The 25,499-nt window shown below is 38.2% G+C and overlaps 1 protein-coding gene across 2 annotated transcripts in view; it reads right to left on the bottom strand.

Moving 5' to 3' along the window:
• LOC125152969 (zinc finger protein 345-like) overlaps positions 1 to 25,499 on the bottom strand; it is a 230,196-nt gene that overhangs the window by 156,649 nt on the left and 48,048 nt on the right. The window lies entirely within an intron of this gene.

Raw genomic sequence — 25,499 nt, 5'->3', positions numbered from 1 at the left:
TAACCAGTGCATTGACGGTAAATTAAGTTATGGTTTGCCTACAGAAGCTGCTGAGGCAATTTGAGCCACCTGATTCTTTTTTTAATGTTTATTTTTGAGACAGAGGGAGACAGAGCATGAGTGGGGGAGGGGCATAGACAGAGACACAGAATCTGAAACAGTTGAGCCACCTGATTCTAATGGCTTCCCTGTTTAACAGAGGACATGTAGTTGGTAGTATATTATAGGTTTTTTTTTTTAAATATCAGTTTGCAAGGGTAATATTCAATTGCATAATTCCATAAACATGAATGTTGCAACAAGGTCTCCTTTACAATTACCGTGAGGTATGATGTGTTTTTGTGTTGCAGTAAATCCATTTCTAGTAGTGTGAAAAGACCCCTTCGTGTAGCATTAAGGAAAACAATTTGATCCACAGTAAGTTTCATATGACAATATTTATGTAACATTGAACCAGGTACAAAATATTTTAGTGTCTGTGTGTGTTATGCAATTTCAGAGTATATATGAAATTGCATAAGAGGGATGATTTAACTCAATCTCACCAATGGTTATGTCTCAAGATCTGAAGTTTATAATTTTCATTTTACAGTTAATGATATGCCTGTGTGGAGTTGTTTTCTTTCACTATCATATCCAGTTGCACATAGGTAGGAAGTAATAAAAAAGTAATTCTGTTGTTAACAAGTCTGAATTTCAGTGGACTTGGCTGGGCTTTCTGTTTAGGGCCCTATATGGTTAAAAATCAAAGTTTCATGAGGTATTGGATCTTCTCAGGAGCCTCTAGGTCACCAGTCACTCCCAGGACCTTTGAGATTGTTGGCAGACCATTTTATTCTCATGGTTTCCACATGATCTCTTCCATGGTCAAACCTTGCGAAAATGTTGAGTCTCACTGTTGACTCAAATTTTGCCTGTGGTCCTTTACTGTCCATTCAATTGAAAGGATTACTGGGTATTTTATAGAAGTAAGTTATTGCCTTATGTGCTGAAATTATAAATTGTGTCATATGTAAATCAGAATTAATGAGTATGATGAATTTGTGCCCTCCACATGAACACCTGCAAATTTCATCACCCCAGATCTCTCCTCCTCCTGCCTCTTCTCTACCCTTCTTGTGACCTCAATCTCTCTATCCCTGGGACCATTAGATTTCCATGAAACCTAACTTTTTCCCTGCAAATGACCCTCCTAGTCTTCTTCACTGTTCATCTATAAGGTGAATTTTACTTATTTATAGGTGCACTTTAGACCTCTAGACTAATAAAACCTGATTTGCCTGATCCTAGCACCCTCAGCCCAAACATCCTCCTTTTTCCATTGCCATTTATCTTCCCTCCCATTCCAATGACTTCAGCCCATTTTTTATGTCCACTGCCCTCAATGTCCCAGGCATCAGTTATCAGGAGTCCTTAGTTTCCTCATGAACCTGCACCTAATACCAACAAACCTATACTCCCTGATACTTTCTCATGGGCCCTTCAGCCTACTGATGCCCACTGTTGGACAAACTCTAATGGTGCCCATTATGTTCTCCACACATCATCTTTCCTTCCCACCCTTTATCTCAGTTTGGAGCACTGAATACCCCCAAGACTCCATTCACAAGCCAACTATCTTCCTTCTACCCCCTTGTTCTTCAACCCTTCACAGGCAGAAAGGTTTGTGTGCCTTTGACCCAATTTTTTCCTCATCCATGATCCCTTTCCTAGGATTTCCTTCACCCTCTTACTCCCTCTCCAAACATATCAATCATATACTTAATGTCCCTGTATACACCCCCAACCTTAAATCCTGTACTGCACTTTAACCCTTGATAACATTTAACTAGTCCCTTTTAGCCCTGTTATGGATTACATAGTGTGCCTCAAATATATATGCTTAAGTCATAACCCTCAAGTTCCTGTAAATGTAAACTTATTGGGCAATAGGATCTTTGCAGATGTAATCAAGTAAAATGAGGTCATACTAGAATCAGGTCAACTCTAACCCAATAACTGGTATCCTTATGAGGAAAATTTAGAGACACTCTGAAGGATGTGTGATGATGAAGGCAGGGACTGAGTGATGCATCTACTGTCCAGGCGAGGCCAAGGAGAGCTGACAGTCCCCAGAAGTTAGAAGAAAGACTCAATTCTTGAGATAAAGTATGGCCCTGCCAACAGTTCAAACTTCTAAGAACCTCCAGAACTGTGAGACAGTAATTTCTCAGTGTGTTTAGACACTGACTTGTGGTACTGTGTGACAAGAGCCCTAGGAAACTAACACAGGTCCCGTCTTCTCTTTCCCTGTGCCTCTATTACCCCAAGCATCTAGGGTCTTTGCAACTCCATTTATCTCTGTGCCCTCTTTCTTACCCCCACTGTATCACTCCTCATTTTCATGCCACACATCTCCACCTAAGGTGGCAGTGCTGCTTACTTCCAGGGGCACACGTTGTATCATCCTAGATTATATTGTTAAATGTATACATCGTACCATAATCCTGATTTTTGTCTTTAGTGGAAGATACACACTAGTGCATACTTGAAAATGCTGTGTATTCTCATACAGTCACAATATTCTAATTTATAAGATTATATTTACCAAGTAAGCACATACCACTTGCTAGACGGTCCATTCTAGAGAACATAGTAATTACCTGTAAATTTCAGAGGTGCTTTTTGCTACTCACCTATGTCTGTGTCCAGACTGTCTCCATATTCTCAAACTTCAACATTAGCTCTTTGCTGGGTCTCCAGCCTACTGGTCTTTGCAGACTTTAGAATTTCCAGCTCTCACAACCATGTTAGCCAATTCATTAAAGAAGTCTTCCCCTCTTCTCTATATATGCAGACATATAATGAGAGATAGATACCTATTTCTATATATGACAAGCCATACTTCTATGTAGATCTATAGAAATATAGATACAAAAATACATATATAGATATCCATTCTATTGATTATTTCTTTGGAGAAAACTAATATGGATTTTAGCATATGTACATTTCCTTCATCCAAAATCTAACTGTTGAACTTGACTCATGCAAATAATTATACATGTCATGTCTAATTTGAAAAACCTTCCTTCCCATGTGCTTTTCAAAATTATTTTTGTGGGGCACCTGAGTGGCTCAATTGGTTGAGTGTCTGACTTTGGATCAGGTCATGATCTCATGGTTCAGGAGTTTGCCTCACATCAAGCACTCTGCTGTCAGTGCAGAGCCTCCTTTGGATCCACTGTTCCCCTCTCACTCTGCCCCTCCCCCTGCTTGTTTGCACGCACTCTCTCCCTCCCTCTCAAAAATAAACATTGTATTAGCACAAAAATGAAAACAGAAGTTAAATCCTAAACTCCATTTGAAATTTTACACTTATGTGTTTAATGAATATTTGAATTTATGTAGTCTTTGATATTTGTCCTTAATACCAGGTGGTCTTGTGCAGAAATTTATTTGAGGTTCTTTTTATACAGATTAGGATATAATTTACATGTTGAATAATTTACCTACTTAATGTGTACAATTGATGGGTTTTTAACCAATTCATATGTAGAAGCAAGCAAGCCATTGTTAATTTTAGGACATTTCATCACCTCCTAAAGAAACCTCATACTCTTCAGCTATCACCACCCTCTTATCCTTATGACTAAGTGACCACTCATCTGTTTAACTTTTTTTCAGTGAGATATTGACATTTAACATTATGTTAAAATGTTTTGCAATATATAAGTTAACATTCACATCACATCACAACTATAAATTTTTTGTGATAAAAATTTTTTAACGCTTCCCATACCAATTTTCAAATAGGCAATAGTCTTGTTCATCATAGACAATATGTATTGTATATATACACCACATTATCTACTCCTCTGACAATGGACATGTTATTTCCATGTCTTGGCTGTTATGGTGCATGTTATTTTTTACGTTAGTGAATATTGACTTCATTTCATGCTATTGTAGTCAGGAAAGATGGTTGACAAGATTTCAGTCTTAAATTTATTAAAACTGTTTTCGTGGGCCAACATATAATCTGTACCAGATAATGTTACACATACACGTGAGAATGTTTTTTCGTTTGTTTTGGGGGTTTTTTTGCTATTGGATGGATATTTGTAACTCCATCTGCTTAATGTCACTGAAGTCTGAGGTCTCCTTATGGATTTTCTGTCTGAATAATCTACCCATTATTCAAGGTGCAGTATCAAAGTCCCCTGCTATTGTATTACTGTCCACTTCTTCTTGTCTGCTAATAGTTGCTTTATGTATTTAGGTGCTTTTATCATCGGTGCATAAGTATTTATATGCTTTTATTGAATGGACTCCTTTATAGACTCCTTTATTTAATTTTGGTCAAAGCAACAATATTCCAATGCACAAAGAGATTAGTATTTACTTCAAGGACCAAAAAGCTAACAATTGTACTTCTCGTTTCTGTTACATTAAAGCTGTAGGTTTGTATATGTTTGTTGCTATCTTTCTCCAACATTAAAGGAATAAATGTTTTATATTTAGTGAATATGTATATGATGTATAAAACATTTTGTCCATATAATGTAGTCTAAAAAGTGTGAACTAAGTAGAATGTATATCTTCTCATAAGAAAGCCTTACATTTCAGAAAGAACCCAACCTGAAATAAATCCATATTGCAAAAATGACCCATAAAAAGTCAATCATTTGCAATTGTATACAAACTTCCCAGAAATTAATATCAGAAATCTTACTGAGGGGGTATTATACTAACCTATCTGAAAGGACAAATAATCTATTTGGCAACTTTAAAAAGCAGATAACAATGTAAATTAAATAACATGAAAAAATATGCAACGTATAATAGCAAGATGTTAGAAAAAAATACTGTGAAAAAGATTTATTAACCTGTGCAAGTTGGTTTTGATCAATTGCCTGCTTGGTAGAGTAAATTACCAAGATTTTCTTTCCAACAGTATTTCCCCACACCCATCAAATTCTGGAAGCAATATGTTTTTCTCAAATTGTCATCCAGTGTTCTTTTTTGTCCCCAACTCTCTAAACACAGAAATAGGTTTTGAATCTCAACTAACCATTCAAGGGAGACAGAAGATAGAGATGTTCATAAACACTACACAAGGTAGGGGTGCCTGGGTGGCTCAGTCAGCTAAGTGTCCAACTTTGGCTCAGGCCGTGTCTCATGGTTCATTAGGTCAAGATCAGCATCAGGCTCTCTGCTGTGAGCAGAGAGCCTGCTTTCAATCCTCTGTCTCCCTCTCTCTCTCAAAAATAAGTAAACATTTTTAAAAATTATACAAGCTGCAATTGAGGTAGCTGGACAAACATCACCATTCATGTGAAAAGGTGTTGGTTTTAAAAGTGGTAAGACTACATGAGATATATGTACTCATGTATATAGTTATACACACACACATATTTGTGCCCTTCAAAACCAAAATTGGGGAAAACTTTATTGCCATTCTGTCAACCACTTAACTAAAAATGTTCAGAAAGTGATCCCTTTATTTTATACTGACATTCACTGTGTCTTAGAGCAATCTTAAAATCTATTTTGTCTAATGTAAGCATAGCTACCCCCACTTTCTTGTGGTTTCCATTTGTATGAAATATCTTTTCCCCGCCTAGACTTACATCTGAGTGTGTTTCCAAATCTAGAGTCTCTTGAAGGAGGCATACAGTTGGGTCTTGTATTTCTTTCCATCCAGCCAATGTATATCTTCTGATTGGAGAATTTAGTCCCTTTACATTTAAGTATTGATACAGGTATGGAGTTGATACAGGTATGGAGTTACTGTTGTCATTCTCCTCCTTGTTTTCCAGCTGTTCTAGAATCATTGGCCCCTTTCTTCCTCATTTGCTCTTTACCTTTGTAATTCGATGATTTTCTAGAATGGTAAACTTCAGTTCTTTTCTCTTTTGTGTATCTACTACAGGTTTTTGCTTTGTGGTTATAATGAGGCTCTATGAAGACATCTTACAAGAGTCTATTTTAAGTTGTTAACAGCTTATGTTGCATATTAAAACTCTTAAAGACCTTAAAAGTGAAAATACAATGGCTTGTCATTTTAGGAAAGAGTTAGCTATTCTCTTTCTGATATCTGTAAAGATTTCATCATTTCAACCATTTTTTTTCCCTGCCCCTGTCACTTCTCTCTTTGTATGCGCTCTTCCATCAGCACCACCACCACCCTGTTCTTTGCTTGTAGCTGGTGTTTCTGGTTTTTTGCTTTGGGTTTTTTTCTTCCTTTTTATTATTTATTTGTATGTTTTGGTTTGCTGTCTGTTTTCCTTTCCAGGGCTACATCAAGGAACAAATCAAAGCACAACTGGTGGAGGGTCCAAATCATCACTACGAGTCAGGAAATAAAATAACCAAAGTCACAAAAACAGAGAGCAATTAACACTCTCCAAAAAACAGCTCCTAAAGGGCCAGGCCCTGGACAGTGTATGACCCCCCCCCCCGCCCCCTTTAATAGGGCAGTGCTCACAGGTGCAGAGCACATAACAAGGTTTTAAATACATAAAGGAGACAAAACTACCCAAAATGATGAAACAGAAGAATCCTCCTCAAAAGAAACTCCAGGAAGAAATGATAGCAAAAGAATTGCTTAACACAGATATAACCAATATAACTGAACAAGAATTTAGAATTATAGTCATAAGATTAAAGCTGGGCTTGAAAAAAGAGAATCTATTGCTTCAGAGATCAAGGAATTAAAAAATACTAATGATTAATTAAAAATGCTATAAATAAGGTACAAAATAAAATGGAGGTGGTCACAGCATGGCTTGAAGAGGCAGAGGGGAGAACAGGTGAAACAGAGATAAAGTTATGGGAAAGGATGAAGCCAAGAAAAAAAGAGATTAAAAATTCTGGATCATGGGGCGCCTGGGTGGCACAGTCGGTTAAGCGTCCGACTTCAGCCAGGTCACGATCTCGCGGTCCGTGAGTTCGAGCCCCGCGTCGGGCTCTGGGCTGATGGCTCAGAGCCTGGAGCCTGTTTCCGATTCTGTGTCTCCCTCTCTCTCTCTGCCCCTCCCCCGTTCATGCTCTGTCTCTCTCTGTCCCAAAAATAAATAAACGTTGAAAAAAAAAATTCTGGATCATGAGAAGAGAATTAGAGAACTAAGTGACTCAATGAAATGGAACAAAATTCATATCACGGGAGTTCCACAAGAAGAGAGAAAGGGGTCAAAGGTGTACTTGAACAAATCATAGCTGAGAACTTCCCCAGTCTGGGGAAGGAAATAGACATTGAAATCCAGGAGACACAGAGAACTCCTTTCAGAAGTAACTTGATTTGATCTTCTGCACAACATATCATAGTGAAACTGGCAAAATACAAGATAAATAGAGAATTCTGAAAGCAGCTAGGGATAAACAGGCCTTAACATAAAAAGGTTGACACATAGGGGTAGTAGCAGACCTATCTACCATCACCTGGCAAGCCAGAGGGGAATGGCAGGAAATCTTCAATGTGATACACAGGAAAAATATGCAGCCAAGAATCCTTCATCCAGCAATCCTGTCATTCAGAATAGAAGGAGAAATAAAGGTTTTCCCAAACAAAACCTGAAGGAATTGATCACCACTAAACCAGCCCTACAAGAGAGCCTAAGGGGGATTCTGTGAGTGAAATGTTGCAAGGACCACAAAGGACCAGAGACATCACTACAAGCATGAAACCTACAGACATCACAAGGACTCTAAACCCATATCTTTCTATAACACTGAATGTAAATGGACTAAATGCTCCAACCAAAAGACATAGGGTTTAAGAATGGATAAAAAAAAAAATCTATAATTTGCTGTCTACAAGACTCATTTTAGACCTGAGGACACCTTCAGATTGAAAGTGATGGGATGGAGAACTATCTGTCATGCTACTGGAAGTCAAAAGAAAGCTGGAATAGCTATGCTTTTATCTACACAAACTAGACTTTAAATTAAATGTTGTAGTAAGAGATGAACAAGGGCATTATATAATAATTACAGGGTCTATCCATCAGGAAGAGCTAACAATTATAAATGTCTATGCGCCGAATACCGGAGCCCCCAAATATATAAACAATCACAAACATGACCAACCTTGTTGATAAGAATGTGGTAATTGCAGGGGACTTTAATACTCCACTTACAACAATGGATAGATCATCTAGACACAGGATAAAGAAACAAGGGCCCTGAATGATACATTGGATCAGATGGACTTGACAGATACATTTAGAACTCTGCATCTCAAAGCAACAGAATATACTTTCTTCTTGAGTGCATATGGAACATTCTCCAAGATAGATCACATACTGGGTCACAGAACAGCTCTTCATAAGTATACAAAAATGGAGATCATACCATGCACACTTTCAGACCATAATGCTATGAAACTTGAAATCAACCACAGGAAAAAGTCTGGAAAACCTCCAAAAGCATGGAGGTTAAAGAACACCCCACTAAAGAATGAGTGGGTCAACCAGGCAATTAGAGAAGAAATTAAAAAATATATGGAAACAAATGAAAATGAAAATACAACAATCCAAATGCTTTGGGATGCAGCGAAGGCAGTCCTGAGAGGAAAATACATTGCAATCCAGGCCTATCTCAAGAAACAAGAAAAATCCCAAATACAAAATCTAACAGAACACCTAAAAGAAATAGAAGCAGAACAGCAAAGACACCCCAAACCCAGCAGAAGAAGAGAAATAATAAAGATCAGAGCAGAAATAAACAATATAGAATCTAAAAAAAAACTGTAGAGCAGATCAATAAAACCAAGAATTGCTTTTTTGAAAAAATAAACAAAATTGATAAACCTGTAGCCAGGCTTCTCAAAAAGAAATGGGAGATGACCCAAACAGATAAAATCATGAATGAAAATGGAATTATTACAATCAATCCCTCAGAAATACAAGCAATTATCAGGGAATACTATGAAAAATTATATGCCAACAAACTGGACAACCTGGAAGAAATGGTCAAATTCCTAAGCGCACACTTCCAAAACTCAAACAGGAAGAAATAGAAAGCTTGAACAGACCCATAACCAGCAAAAAAATTGAATCAGTTATCAAAAATCTCCCAACAAATAAGAGTCCAGGACTAGATGGCTTCCCAGGGGAGTTCTACCAGACATTTAGGGAAGAGATAATACCTATCCTTCTCAAGCTATTCCAAAAAATAGGGAAAGAAAACTTCCAGACTTATTCTATGAAGCCAGCATTACTGTGATTCCCAAACCAGACAGATGCAGTAAAAAAAGAGAAATACAGGCCAATATCCCTGATGAATATGGATGCAAAAATTCTCAACAAGATACTAGCAAATCGAATTCAACAGCATATAAAAAGAATTATTCACCATGATCAAGTGAGATTCATTCCTGGGCTGCAGGCCTGGTTCAACATTTGCAAATCAATCAATGTGATACATCACATTAATAAAAGAAAAGAACCATATGATCCTGTCAATCGATGCAGAAAAAGCATTTGACAAAATTCAGCATCCTTTTTTAATAAAAACCCTCAAGAAAGTCGGGATAGAAGGAACATACTTAAACATCATAAAAGCCACTTATGAAAAGCCCACAGCTAACATCATCCTCAACGGGGAAAAACTGAGAGCTTTCCCCCTGAGATCAGGAACACGACAGGGATGTCCACTCTCACCTCTGTTGTTTAACATAGTGTTGGAAGTGCTAGCATCAGCAATCAGACAACAAAAGGAAATCAAAGGCATCAAAATTGGCAAAGATGAAGTTAAGCTTTCACTTGTTGCAGATGACATGACATTATACATGGAAAACCCCACAGACTCCACCAAAAGTCTGCTAGAACTGATACATGAATTCAGCAAAGTTGCAGGATCCAAAATCAATGTACAGAAATCAGTTGCATTCTTATACACTAACAATAAAGCAACAGAAAGACAAATAAAGAAACTGATCCCATTCACAATTGCACCAAGAAGCATAAAATACTTACGAATAAACCTAACCAAAGATGTAAAAGATCTGTATGCTGAAAACTATAGAAAGCTTATGAAGGAAATTGAAGAAGATATAAAGAAATGGAAAGACATTCCCTGCTCATGGATTGGAAGAATAAATATTGTCAAAATGTCAATACTACCCAAAGCTAACTACACATTCAATGCAATCCCAATCAAAATTGCACCAGCATTCTTCTCAAAACTAGAACAAGCCATCCTAAAATTCATATGGAACCACAAAAGGCCCCGAATAGCCAAAGTAATTCTGAAGAAGAAGACCAAAGCAGGAGGCATCACAATCCCAGACTTTAGCCTCTACTTCAAAGCTGTAATCAGCAAGACAACATGATATTGGCACAAAAACAGACACATAGGCCAATGGAATAGAATAGAAACCCCAGAACTAGACCCACAAAAGTATGGCCATCTAATCTTTGACAAAGCAGGAAAGAATATGCAATGGAAGAAAGTCTCTTTAACAAATGGTGCTGGGAGAACTGGACAGCAACATGCAGAAGAATGAAACTAGACCACTTTCTTACACCATTCACAAAAATAAACTCAAAATGGATAAAGGACCTGAATGTGAGACAGGAAACCATCAAAACCCTAGAGGAGAAAGCAGGGAAAAATGTCTCTGACCTCAGCCACAACAATTTCTTACTTGACACCTCCCCAAAGGCAAGGGAATTAAAACCAAAAATGAACTATTGGGACGTCATCAAGATAAAAAGCTTCTGCACTGCAAAGGAAACAATCAACAAAACTAAAAGGCAACCAACGGAATGGGAAAAGATATTTGCAAATGACATATCAGACAAAGGGCTAGTATCCAAAATCTATAAAGAACTCCCCAAACTCCACACCCAAAAAACAAAAAATCCAGTGAAGAAATGGGCAGAAAACATGAATAGACACTTCTCTAAAGATGACATCCAGATGGCCAACAGACACATGAAAAGATGCTCAACGTTGCTCCTCATCAGGGAAATACAAATCAAAAGCACACTGAGATACCACCTCACGCCAGAGTGGCTAAAATGAACAAATCAGGAGACTATAGATGCTGGCGAGGATGTGTACAAACGGGAACCCTCTTGTACTGTTGGTGGGAATGCAAACTGGTGCAGTCGCTCTGGAAAACAGTGTGGAGGTTCCTCAGAAAATTAAAAATAGATCTACCTATGACCCAGCAATAGCACCCAAAGGATACAGGAGTGCTGATGCACAGGGGCACTTATACCCCAATGTTTATAGCAGCACTTTCAACAATAGCTAAATTATGGAAAGAGTCTAAATGTCCATCAGTTGATGAATGGATAAAGAAATTGTGGTTTATATACACAAAGGAATGCTACCTGGCAATGAGAAAGAATGAAATATGGCCTTTTGTAGCAACGTGGATGGAACTGGAGAGTGTTATGCTAAGTGAAATAAGTCATACAGAAAAGGACAGATTCCATATGTTTTCACTCCTATGTGAATCCTGAGAAACTTAACAGAAGATCATGGGGGAGGGGAAGAAAAAAAAAGTTAGGGAGGGAGCCAAACCATAAGAGACTCTTAAAAACTGAGAATAAACTGAGGGTTGATGGGGGTGGGAGGGTGGGTGATGGGCATTAAGGAGGCCACTTGGGATGAGCACTGGGTGTTGTATGGAAACCAATTTGACAGTAGATTTAATATTTAAAAATAAATAATAAAAGGATCTCTCTTCTAAAAAATAAAAATAAAAAAATAAACCATATTACAAAGCCATAGTTATCAACATAACATCCTTCAGACATAATGACAGGCATAGAATAATGGACAAGTGATGATGAGCTAGACCTGACTTCTCCACGTTAATGTTTATGACAATGAACTGAAGACCTCATTAAATTCATATTGTGACTGTGATTTCTGACTGGGGTGTGAATTTCCATATTTCTCTCAAATTGCGAGTGACACTACATAGTCATTTCAAGAGACATGATTTTAATTCCCAAAGAAAACAAAAAAGGAAAAAAGAAAAAAGGAACAAATCATGATGACTTTGAAATTAAAGATTATTGTGGAAAGTACAAGTTGTGACCTCAAGAACAGTAACAACAATTTTCCTTGAACATTTCCTACACAGTAGAAACCATTCTAACACTTTTTCATAAATTCCCCCAGGAATCCATGGTGACCGATGTGAACGTCTGATGTGATTTTCATCTTTCACAAGAATATGTTGGAAAAACTGTAGTCATAGCGGAGCTTGAGTTTTAGCTCAGATTGTCTGACTTTGAATTTGTCTAATGGAACACACAGACCACTATACAGAGGAAACCCTAAAAGAAGGTTCAGAGTAGGTTTCAAAGTGAAAGAGGTAACACAAACACGACTGAACCACAGACCTCATCAACCAAAAGAGGGCAGTAAAGATACAACACAAAATATGAAAATTACAAAAAAACAAAAAACAAAAAAAAAAACAAAAAAACCCAGGTGTGATAGAATTAAACTGTTTTGGTCACTGAAACCAAAAAATGTTTTCAGGGGCTTAAAACGTACAGATCTATTTGTGGTGGAAGCTTTTTGTGTCCCCCCAACACACCACAGAGACCAACCCTCACATTGATATAATGGACATAGCTATTATTTGTGAATTCCCTAGGGTTTTCAAAGTTCTGTCTCATTGATCTTTTCTGCTGAATTATATTTTACATATTTAAGACAGTTGTGTATATATGATGCATATTTTTTTTTCTAGAGCAACAGCAAAGTGACAAGGAACAGTCCATCTGTGACATGAGTATAGAATCCAATGGAAACTTTCAGCAGCAAGGCCTGACTGATTTACAAATTCCACTTCCTACACTAGTATCTCCAGCAAACATAAGAGAGAGCCTTCACTTTCTAAAGAGACTAAAAACAACATGACTCACAGAAGCGAATTTCCAGCTTCAATGAGGTGATTTATGCACATCTTTCAGTAAATCCTCCCAAGGAATTTAACGTTACATGAGAAAAAAATATTAACCTATCATGGAGGGATCTTGCTGAGAGCAGAGAGCAAATGAAGTGCAGAGACCCGTGATGATTCACAAAGGTGTCAGGTGCCTAGCATTCTTGAAAGGGCATATAATAACTGCTGGGAAATACATGTCCAGAGCAGCAAGTAAGTAAATCACAATCTAAAAGTAAACATGCAAACATGTTGACAAGAGTCCCAGTTCTCCTGCTGACTGATGTCTAATGTTTTTCTCTCACGATGAGATGTTTTTTTCATCTCAGGATGTTCTTGTATTCTTTCCTCAGTGTGCCCAGAGCAAGGTACCTCTCCATACAAATGTTATTCATCCAGTCAGATAGAAGAGGAAAGGCAGAGTTTATTTAATGCCAACTGAATCTATGGCTCCCTTACCTCATTTGTCTCTCAGGTTTAACCAAAGAACGATAAAAATGTGAATCCTTTTGAGGTGGTAGAAAAAGAGAGGGAAGAGGCACACCTCAAGTGGGAACCAACAGGTTCAATCAAGTGTCCACAAAATCCAGCTTGAGTTCAGTCATGGGCACTAAGTGTGTTTACAAAATGAAACAAAATCACAAAATACTTCTATAATCAGAAGCTCACTGCCCCTTCTAGGCTGTAGAACGTATGTCACAGGCCTGCATCACAGGAAATGAACAGTTTCAAAGGATGCTTAAACACGGGGAAGAGGACAAAATAGGTGAGCCTAAGGCCCTTCTCTCTCCTCTTTTCATTCAAGCTGCCTCTATCCTTGCATGGAGAACTTGGTCAACCACTTTTCTTTCTCCTCCTAGTCACCATGCCAAACATATTCTTGGAAATAGTTGCCTCTTTTACCCAGTAATGCAGGTACAACTGCTTCTGATTGCATTGTTGCATTTCTTAGCTTGGCGCCCATCAATTCCATAGCCTTTAAAAATATCAAGTTTTCCCTGTCCTTTTAGTAACTCCCACAGCTTCATGCTACAGGATGTCTTGTGTTTTCAACTCAGGCTCCTTCCCAAAAATCTCACTTTGACTAAAATGAGCATAGACATGAAGTTTAGTTGCTCTTTGGCATTTTCCCAAAAGGACCCACTTATACAGAAAAGCCTTCAGAAGACATGTACCCATTATTACAGGCACTTTAGGAGAGGAGAGATGAGACAGAGCACACGGCAGGGCAAACAATTTGAGAAGCTCTCACAGAAATTACTGTTCTTCATGTATCTCCTGGACTGCTCAGCCAATGAGGACTCCAGACTCCTCAGATGTTCCTATTCACCTTTGCACTCAGCGAGGCACACTCTCCTCTCTACCACGGCCTACTTTCCTCCAGCAATTTACCTTTATCTCCATTTTGATAAAGATAAATTAGCTTTCCTAAGTCTGCATCTTACTATGAACACCTAGGAGGAGCATGATTTAGAGAGTAGGCTAGCTTTCGTTACAGGCAGCTTCTTAACAAAATGTTTAACCTATACATGTACATGTGGATTGGTATTAGTTTGTTTTCTCTGTTTTATCTTCAAGTATACTTGACACACAATGTTACAGCAGTTCGGATGTACAACTTGGTCATTTGACAACTCTACAGGGTTAATTAGGCTCACCACAAGTGAGCTACCATATGTCACCATACAGTGCTGTTATAATACCATCGAATGTATTCCCTGTGTTGTGTCTTATTTAGTCATGGTGATATAATTCCCTAACTGGAAGCCTGTCCTTCCCTATCCCATTTACCAATTTTGCCCATTCTCCCTCCGTCTTCCACCATGGTAACCAGATGTTTCTACTTTTGTTGTCCTTTCTTACTGTTTCTAACAATGTAGATACTTCTCAGAGTAAGTACTTCTTAGAGTAAGCTCAGCTGGCAAGTATTCACATTAGACATCACTGGGGAAATCTCAATACCCCAAAATAACAGGTATTGAAAATGAATTCTTGTCCTTCCATTGAACCAATGTGAAATGTGTGTAGAGCATGCTACCCTACTTTATTTTATTGGGTCCTACAACTGATAAAAATCCTCTTTCCACTCAGGTCCAAATGGGTGCAAGGACAGCCTGGGCCATGAAACAACATAGGGACATCTAGCCTAAAAACTGGGTAGGCTGTTTAGAGCAGAAATATGCTCAGTGCCAGTGACTGGTGACCAGCTTCCCAAGGAATCAGTGCTCTGCACATAGTTTGGAGCACAGACTAGACTCAACACAGGGCTGAGTGGATGTGAGGGAGGTCTCTGCCAGCTGTGGGTCAAGATCCTTGGAAGGTCACCCATCAACAATGGATCAGACCTATGTTGGGCTTGTATACCTGGGATGCCAGTGCTTTGAAGAACTACCCACATGCCTTGCTGGTTCTATTAGTGTCCGGTAGCCTTTTGCATCTTTAACACCAACTCTGTCATGTGACATCTTCAAGCTATGCCCACAATGTTCCCGACTCCATCAACCTCTACAGAACTGGGCCTGGGAAAGTGCAGTTATCTATGGCACCCAACAGCATCTGCTCCACAGTACCACTAGAAAATTGCTTAATCATGAGAAAAGGATCTGACATCCCTCGATCCCAGAAAACTACCAGGTTGGTTCCCAAGTTCCCATCTAGGTCACATTTGTTCATCACAAGAATTATCCTATGATCTTGCAGTGATCAAAGGGAGCTTCTTGTCAGAGATTTCATCACATTTCAGGAGCTTTCCATATTTGTTTTTGTAGGATCTATCTTCCTCTCAAAGTATACTATCCTCATGTTTTATCTGTCCTCATAACTCTCTCCATACCAGTTGCCTGAAGTAATCCTGTAGACCTTTTTTTCCTGTTCCTTCCATTTAAGTGGTGATAAGATTGTACTGAAATATTAGAGATGGCTCAATTGATCCAATTAGCAACCATTTCCCATTATATTAAAAAATTCTAGAGGTGCCTGGCTGGTTCAGTCAGTTTAGCACCTGACTTCAGCTCAGGTCATGATCTCATGGTTTGTGAGTTTGAGCCCTGCATCAGGTTCTGTGCTGACAGTGCAAATCCTGCTTGGGGTTCTCTCTCTTTCCCTACTCTGTCCCTTCTCCATTCTCTCTTTTTGTCTCCCTAAGATGATGAAACAAACTTAAAATTTTTTGAAAATTATAAGCTACTAAGAAACAAGAAGAGCCTGCATGGTTTTCATGGCAGGGGGGAAAGTCAATGTAACACAGGAAAGAAGACTGTGATGGCTACATCATTGGAATGGAGATGAGGAGACAGATGAACTGGAGAGCATTTGGCAAGAAAGTGAGAAAAATTTATCCTTCTATAATTCAGAGTCACTTGTGCAGCCTAGGTCAGATGTCCTTCCCCATAAGAAGAATTTATGCCAATGCTTCAGTCTAGATGTTTTTTTTAACCTCTTATCTTGGGCTGCATCATCACTCTTAACAGAATACTGTTTTCTTCCTACATTTAGAACATCTACTAAGCCCTCAGCACTGTGCATGTTTGTTTCCTTCAAATAAAGGTGAACACAACCCATGACTCATGAATCTCCAAGTTTTCACCTCATCAAATTTTTTCACTAAAGTGAATATCTTGAATGAGGTCACTCCCAAGAAGGGAAAGGAATAGTAACTAAAGAAATCTTATTCAGTGTTCTTCTCCAATTGAGTAGGAAGGAAATGTATCAAATAAATTACATGGAATTTAATATGCTCCTTATAGAATTACTCCCATATTCAAATTAATATTTGAACACCATGTCATTTCATGCAAGAGAATCTTAAAATCCCTGCGCCACTCATAGAAGCAAAAGTTCATGAACATTGGAACGTGGAAATAGAATACATTCTACAAGAATATTAACCAGGTAGACAAGAGAGCATTTGCATGGGGAGATTCTCAAACCAAGATATGCAGAGATTTAGGAGACATAAATTCATCACCAAAAATGTAGAGAAGTATTCCTGTTTTTATAAATCCATAACATTTTTGGTTGTCAGGAAATTATCAGTTTTAAGATTTAAAATATCCTCATTTCAACAAATATTCCCATTCCCTCTAAAGATCTTGGTTTGCATACACATGCATTCTTCTTCCTTATTAGTACTGTTATTCCAAAATCCATCTTTAGCTTAACATAATATATTGCATTCTGTGCATTTCAAAACTGTAAAAATCTGGGTTCCATAGGCTCACAAAAACTACACTAAAAAAAAAAAAACAGAACAAAACACATAGGTTAAGACTTCAAATAGGATCTGTAGAGAGGTCTTAGATTTGTAGTGAATTTGTTTAATTAGCAGTTGTTAAGTAGAACCGCTGTGCATTATTTTGTGAGCCGAGGATCAATAAACAAAAAAGAAACAATTTACTACTCATAGGCCATGGAGGATGTGTACAATATGTCACGAGGGGCAAGATGTAGAGGTTAAGGTTGAGTGCAGGCAGAGAGAATGTCAGAAACTAGGCAGATGCCTTTTTGGGGGTGCATGGTTGGAGGACTGTGGAGCTCCTGGGATAAGTCTAGAATGCACAGTTGACCTCAAAATCAGTGGAGAATGGCAGATGCTCTCTGCAGGGGTCCTCTCCAAAGGATGTGCAAGGTGAATGAATATACTGAGAGTGGACACTCTTATACAAATGATGATTAGAGAATTCCTACCAGGAGCTTCTGTTTGCTTGTGACTGTGGGGCTCTTATCTAGTGAGTTTGCTACTGGATGGAGCTAGAGTCAGTTCAAACCCACCTCCTGCAGCCAGCCTGTTTATACAAAATGGATTGCAAGGCAGAAGGTCAGGAAATTGTTCAGCTACATTCTCAATAATACTCTTATATGATCCTTATTAAAAGCTCCTAATGCCCCATCACTTACAAAAAGGAAGGTATAATATGTAAACTTTGGGAAAATTAAGTTCAAATAATTTGAGGTTTAAGGCCACTGGGCAAAGAGATCATTCGTGATAGCATCCCACTGCTTAAACAAGTACCAGTGACTCTTGAATAATGCAGGGGTTCAGTGTACCCACCAACCATGCAGTTGAAAATCCGTGTACAAGTTTGACTCCCCAACACATCATTTTAATAGCCTACTACTGAGAAGAAAAGTAGTCAATTAAAATATACTTCACGTTTTATAGGTGTTCATTATGGTATTCCTACCATCAAGGAAACTCATCAAAAGAAAATATTAAGGAAATCAAAAGGAAGAGTACACACATTTACACTACTGTACTATAAATAAATCTTCCTGTAAGTTGGACTCACAATTCAAATCCATGTTGTACAAGGGTCAACTGTGCTTTGTGTTCCTGTTTACCTGCAACCTTGATGAAGATGGGGCAGGCTAAGGTTGCAGTAGGACACCACTTCTTTCATTATAAATCAGAGTGAACATATTAAAATCCATTCCGGCTTATTAATGAGCATATATTAATTTCAAATGTACTCTTAAGAAACCACTGCAAAATCACTGTATGATCCTTGGTCAAAATGCACATTAAAGTCTTTCAAGAACCATTCTTTTTCCCCATATGTATTGATTTGTGAGTTGTACTTTCCATGATGTTCGAATTAAGGCTAATTATGGAGTAAAAGTAGACTGATAATCATCTTTCACCCCTTTACAGAAGACTTAGCTATACTTTCCTCAGATATCTGTGAAAATCTCTTTATTCCAACTACATAACTAATATTCTTCACTTGTAATAAATGCTATTATGAAGATATACTCAGATCTTTATGAGCTGCTACTGTATTTTTTCTATACACTAACTGGAAAAACATTTAAATTCAGAATGTTTCTGTCTCACTTGCATGCAAAGAATGATACCCTGAATACTTCTTGGTGACTGATATCATTGTTATATATCAATCACAAAAAGCATCCCCATGTAGACTTCCTTCACATGTAGTACCTAACAGTGTCCTTAATCTTCCAAGTCAAAGTAGCTAAGCATGCATTTCCCATCATAAAAGAGACCCTCGTGTCTGTGAGACAACAGTCAAATCATTTTGCATGACATAAGCAATAAAGCCATAGCATGAGATGATCTATGAGTAAAACTAATAAAATATGCCATGCAGGGACGCCTGGGTGGCTCAGTCGTTTGAGCTTCCGACTTTGGCCTAGGTCATGACCTCGCCATTTGTCAGTTGGAGCCCCACATCCGGCTCTGTGCAGACAGCTCAGAGCCTGGAGCCTGCTTCAGATTCTGTGTCTCCCTCTCTCTCTGTCCCTCCCCTGCTCTCACTCTGTCTCTGTCTCAAAAGTAACTAAACATTAAAAAAAAAATTTAATAATAAAATATGCCATGCAAAAAAAAAAAAACCCTCAGAGAAGAAAAGAATAATTATCCTTCTCCAGATATCCATTACCCCTTGACCCTTTCAGGCATCTCCAAGATATAGCTGATCATTCAAGAACATGGGTTTAAACAGTGTGCATCCATTTATACAGAGATTATTTTAAATATAAATCCAATGAACTACGTAAATATGTTTTCATTATAGGTTCCTTAATCTTTTGTTTTCTCAAGCTTACTTAATTATAACAATACCATTTATAATACAGACAACAAAGAAAAGAATGCGATGATTCACTGGCAATGTTCTAGGTAAGGCTTCAGGTCAACAATAGGGATTCATTCCTAGACTGCAGGGCTGGCTAAATATTTACAAATCAATCAACAGGATACATCACATTAATAAAAGAAAAGAATAAGAACCACATAATCCTGTCAATAGATGCAGAAAAAGCATTTGACAAAATACAGCAACCTTTCTTAATAAAGATCCTCAAGAAAGGATAGAAGGAACATACCTTAACATCATAAAAGCCATACATGAAAGGCCCACAGCTAATATCATCCTCAATGGGGAAAAACTGAGTTTTCCCTGAGGTCAGGAATACCCCAGGGATGTCCACTCCCACCACCATTGTTTAACATAGTGATGGAAGTCCTAGCCTCAGCAATCAGAAAACAATACAAAATAAAAGGCATCCTGGGGCACCTGGGTGGCTCAGTTGGTTAGGCGACTGACTTCAGCTCAGGTCATGATCTCATGGTTCATGGGTTCGGGCCCCACATCAGGCTCTGTGCTGTTGGCTCAAAGCCTGGAGCCTGCTTCGGATTCTGTGTCTCTCTCTCTCTCTCTGCCCCTCCCCCACTTGTGCTCTCTCAAACATAAATAAATGTAAAATAAAATAAAAGGCATCCAAGTTGGCAAAGAAAAAGTCAAATTTTCACTCTTCACAGATGACATGATACTCTACATGGAAAACTCACAAGACTCTACCAAAAAACTTCCAGAGCTGATCCATGAATTCAGGAAAGTCGCAGGATATAAAATCAATGTACAGAAATCAGGTGCATTTCTACACACCAATAATGAAGCAATAGAAAGAGATATCAAGGAATCGATTCCATTTATAATTGCACTAAAACTCATAAAACATTGAGGAATAAACCTAACCAAGGAGGCAAAAGATCTGTATACTGAAAACTATAGAAACTATGAAAGAACTTGAAGAAGACACAAACAGATGGAAAAACATTACATGCTCATGGAGTGGAAGAACAAATATTGTTAAAATGTCAATACTACCCTAAGTGATGTACATATTCAATGTAATCCCTATCAAAATAGAACCAGCATTCTCCACAGAGCTAGAACAAACAATCCTAAAGTAGGTATGGAACGCAAAAGACTCCAAATATCCAAAGTAATGTTGAAAAAGAAAACCAAAGCTTGAGGTATCACAATCCCAGACTTTAACCTGTATTACAAAGCTGTAATCATCAAGACAGTATGGTATTGGGACAAAAACAGACACATAGATCAATGGAAGAGAATAGAGAACCCAGAAATAAACCCACAAATATATTGCCACCTAATCTTTGACAAAGCAGGAAAGAATATCCAATGGAAAATAGTCTCTTTAACAAATGGTGCTAGGAAAACTGGACAGCAACATGAAGAATGAAACTGGACCATTTTATTACACCATATACAAAAATAAACTCAAAATGGATGAAAGACCTAAATGAAATGTGAGACAGGAAGCCATCAAAATCCTAGAAGAGAAAACAGGCAGCAATCTCTTTGACCTCAACCGCAGCAGCTCAATATGTCTCTGGAGGCAAGGGAAACAAAAGCAAAACTGAACTATTGGGACCTCATCAAAATAAAAATCTTCTAAGCAGAAAAGGAAACAAAGAACTAAAAGGCAACTGACAGAATGGGAGAAGATATTTGCAAATGACATATTGGATAAAGGATTAATATCCAAAATGTGTAAAGAACTTATCACAAACAGACACGTAAAAAGATGCTCCACATAACTCATCATCAGGGAAATATAAATCAAAACAATAATGAGATATCACCTCATACCTATCAGAATGGCTAAAATTAACATCTCCGGAAACCTGTTGGCAAGGATGTGGAGAAAGGGGAACCCTCTCGCACTGTTGGTGGGAATGCAAACTGATGCAGCCACTATGGAAAACAGTGTGGAATTTTTTCAAAAAATTAAAAATAGAACTACCCTGTGACCTAGCAATTGCACTATTAGGAAATTATCCAAAGGATACAAAAATGCTGATTTGAAGGGTCACATGCACTTCTATGTTTATAGCAGCACTATCAACAATAGCCAAAGTATGGAAAGACTCCAAATGTCCATCAACTGATGAATGGAAATAGAAGATGTGGGCTGGAGGAGTTAAAATGGCAAAGCAGCAGGGAGAGCCTGCGCTTATCTCATCCCTGAAATGAAGCTAGATCAGCACCAAACCATTTTGAACACCTAAGAAATTGATCTGAAGATTAACACAACTATCTGCCTAACTTTAGCCACAAAACTCGGCAGGTACATGATCTGCAGAGGTGAACTGAGGAAGAGAAAAGCCACATAGAGTAGGGAACCATTTTTATAGAAAGAGGACAGAGAGACAAAGAGAAAGAGGGAGAGTATGATACATTGGGATTGTGAAGAAAAGCACTCCCCCTCCCCGAAAGTAGCTGGAGAGAAAAACAAAGAGTGAAAACCTTCACAGGGAACTGAACAAAAAATGTTCCCCAAAACCATCGATGGGAAGAAAGGAGGGGGTTTCAACACCACCAGGATTCTATAAGCACTGGAGGGCAGAGGCTGATGTTTCAGAGCTCAGTGCCTGGTGGTGCTCTGGTGAGGAAGTAGGCAAAACCCCAAGAGCACACAGGACGGCCTGAGGGGTCCATGTGCCACATGGGAAAAAGCAGTTCCCCTGCTTAGAGGGCATTTGGTAGAGGCCATATGGCCTCCCCACAGGCAAAAGTCCCAGGAGACCCCAGAGAGCAGCCACATTTCTTGGTATTGGGACAAAGACACCGAGTGCAGTTAAACCTGAAGCTGGCTGTGTGTTGGCCATAATCTTGGAACATTTACCACTGCATGATCGCATGAACATTTTCTGGGGCAAGCTGGCACTCAGCCATTGCTCAGCAAGACCCTCCCCTAGAGAGTCAGTTTAGGTCCAAACCGCAGGAGTTGCTGAAGTGTGGTGTTTTGAAACACAAGTCCATGTGAGATAAAACTCTGGAGGGAGGTACCACCTGGCAGGCAGACAGCTTGAACATGGACAGGGTAGAGACAGGGAGTGGAGGGAGGCCTGAGACAAAAAGGAGTGCTTGATCGAAGGTCAGTGAGAGTGCAAATTTCCTGTACCAGAGACTAGAGAACTGGGTGAAGCCATTTCCACCTCTCCCATGCACATTCATGTGCACATGCACACTGATCCACTCCAGTAAGCTAAGCAGTGCCACTTAATGGAGAAGGGAGCCATTAAACAAAGCCCCGCCCAACTTCCCCTTCCAAGCACATACCCTAGAAGTCCAGCACAAGTCATTCCACTTGCTTAGGATACAGACTATAAAGTGTTTAGTAGTTTCAGTTCTAGGGAAAACTGTATGTGACTTCGTTTGGATTTCATTCTGTTTGCTGATTCATTTATTCTTTTCGTTTGCTTCTGTTTTTGCTTAAATTGTTTTTTTTCTTTATTTTCTTTCTCTTCCTTGGATAAAGAAAAATTTATTTTTAATATTTTTAATATTTATTTTCATTGTTTTATTCTATAATACCTTATTCTATAATTTTTTTTAATTTTTAAATATTTTCCTTTTTTCTTTCCCTTCCCTTTTTTCTCTATTCTAGCAAGCTTCTTTCAACAAGCAGACTGAAACACACCTAGAATCTAGTTTCCTTTATTTGATTTTTTGTTTGTTTTAAATTTCTTTATATTTTTTATTAACTTTTTTCCTCCAAAATGACAAAATGAAGGAATTCACCCAAAAAGAAAGAACAGAAAAAAATGATAGGGACTTAATCAACACAGATATAAGTAAGATGTCTACACTGGAATTTAGAACCATGATATTAAGAAAACCAGCTGGGGTTGAAAAAAGCATAAAAGACACCACAGAATCCCTTTCTTCAGAGATAAGTAAAATCTAGCCTAGCTGAACTTAAAAATGCTATAACCAAGATGCAATTATTGCATTGAATGGATGCCATTACAGCAAGGATGGATGAAGCAGAACAGCGAATCAGTGATATAGAAGATAAAATTATGGAGAATAATGAGCAGAAAAAAGAGAGGGAAACAAAGGCAAAAGATCATGACACAAGACTTGGAGAACTCAGTGATTTATTAAAAGGGAGTAACATCCAAATCATAGAAGTCCCAGAAGATGAAGAGAGAGAAAATGGGGAAGAAGGTTTATGTGAGCAAACTATAGTGGAAAACTTCCTTATTATGGGGAAGAACACAGACATCAAAATACCATAAGTACAGAGAACTCCCATTAGAATCAACAAAAAAACGACCTTTACCAAGGCATATCATAGTCAAACACACAAAATACACAGACAAGGCAAGAATTATGAAAGCAGCAAGGGAAAAAATTCCTTAACCTATAAGGGAAGACACATCAGGTTTACAGCAGACCTATCAACAGAAACTTGTTAGGCCAGAAAGGAGTGGCAGGATACAATCAACATGCTTAATCAGAAAAATTTGCAGCCAAGAATTCTTTATCCTAAACACTGTGTAGGTTCCTCAAAAAATTAAAAATACACCTACCCTATGACCCAGCAGTAGCACTGGTAGGAATTTACCCAAGGGATACAGGAGTACTGATGCATAGGGGCACTTGTACCCCAATGTTTATAGCAGCACTCTCAACAATAGCCAAATTGTGGAAAGAGCCTAAATGTCCATCAACTGATGAATGGATAAAGAAATTGTGGTTTATATACACAATGGAGTACTATGTGGCAATGAGAAAGAATGAAATATGGCCCTTTGTAGCAACGTGGATGGAACTGGAGAGTGTGATGCTAAGTGAAATAAGCCATACAGAGAAAGACATATACCATATGTTTTCACTCTTATGTGGATCCTAAGAAACTTAACAGAAACCCATGGGGGAAGGCAAGGAAAAAAAAAAAAGAGGTTAGAGTGGGAGAGAGCCAAAACATAAGAGACTGTTAAAAACTGAGAACAAACTGAGGGTTGATGGGGGGTGGGTGATGGGTATTGAGGAGGGCACCTTTTGGGATGAGCACTGGGTGTTGTATGGAAACCAATTTGACAATAAATTTCATCTATTAAAAAAATAATAAATAAAATAAAATAAAATAAAATAAAATAAAATAAAATAAAATAAAAAAGAATTCCTTATCCAGCAAGGCTGTCATTCAAAGTAGAAAGACAGATAAAGAGTTTCCCAAACAAAAACTAAAGGAGTTCATGACCACTAAACCAGCCCTGCAAAAAATTTTAGGGGATTCATTCAGTGGAGAAAGATAAAACAAAACAAAAAGACCAAAAGCAACAAAGACTAGAAAGGCCCAGAGAACATCACCAGAAACACCAACTCTACAGGCAATGCAACGGCACTAAATTCCTACCTTTTAGTACTCACGTTAAATGTGAATGGACTAAATGCTCCATTCAAAAGACACTGGGTATCAGAATGGATAAGAAAACAAGATACATCTATGTGTTGCTTACAAGAAACTCATTTTAGACCTAAATACATCTGCAGATTAAAAGTAGACATAGAGAAGCATCTATCATACTAATGGTTGTCAAAAGAAAGCTGGAGTAGCCATACTTACATCAGACAAACTAGATTTTAAAATAAGGATTGTAACAAGAGATGAAGAAGGGCATTATATCATAATTAAGGAGTCTATCCACGAAGATGATCTAACAATTGTGAATATTTGTGCCCCCAACATGCTAGAACAAAAATATATAAATCAATTAATCATGAACATGAAGAAACTCACTGATAATACCGTAATAATTAGTAGGGGACTTCAATACCCCACTTACAACAATGGACAGATCTTTTAAGGAGGAAATCAACAAGGAAACGGTGGCTTTGAATGACACACTAGACTGGATGGACTTAACAGATATATTCAGAACATTCCATCCTAAAACAGAATACACATTATTCTTGAGTACAAATGGATCATTCTCCAGAATAGATCACATACTGGGTCACAAACCAGCTCTCAACAAGTA

Source organism: Prionailurus viverrinus, chromosome E2, assembly GCF_022837055.1.
Source record: "Prionailurus viverrinus isolate Anna chromosome E2, UM_Priviv_1.0, whole genome shotgun sequence".
NCBI lineage: Eukaryota > Metazoa > Chordata > Mammalia > Carnivora > Felidae > Prionailurus > Prionailurus viverrinus.
Note: the sequence above shows the minus strand (reverse complement) of the source record. Positions and strands in the feature narration are given on the sequence as shown.